Below are 392 nucleotides of genomic sequence, written 5' to 3'. Positions count from 1 at the left end.
AAGTGTCCACGTATAATAGTAATACGTATCTTTAAACGCCAGAAAAGGAGTCAGTCCCACCATGTTGCTCTGATCTTGCGCTGCTGCGTGAAGACCCTGCAGGAAACGAAAACACAGACATCTTATATACGACCCTACGGCATAGACGACCTTGCGGAGTCCTGAAATGCTCTTTGGTATTGAAGGAATAAGTCCCCCTGCATCGTGGTATAAGATCATTGCATTATTTTTTTTGCACGATGAGTTGCAATATTTTGAGTCTGTAACCGTTGTGCAGTGACTTGTTGGTTTTTTTTATTCACTAACTGTATTTATTTCGTTTTATATTTCATGTTTCGAAGATTTTCGAAATAACGATTAAACTATGGATGTGTTATTAAAGAGCAATGAAA

Source organism: Penaeus monodon, chromosome 28 (assembly GCF_015228065.2).
Source record: "Penaeus monodon isolate SGIC_2016 chromosome 28, NSTDA_Pmon_1, whole genome shotgun sequence".
Lineage (NCBI taxonomy): Eukaryota > Metazoa > Arthropoda > Malacostraca > Decapoda > Penaeidae > Penaeus > Penaeus monodon.
This window is presented reverse-complemented; position numbering follows the sequence as displayed.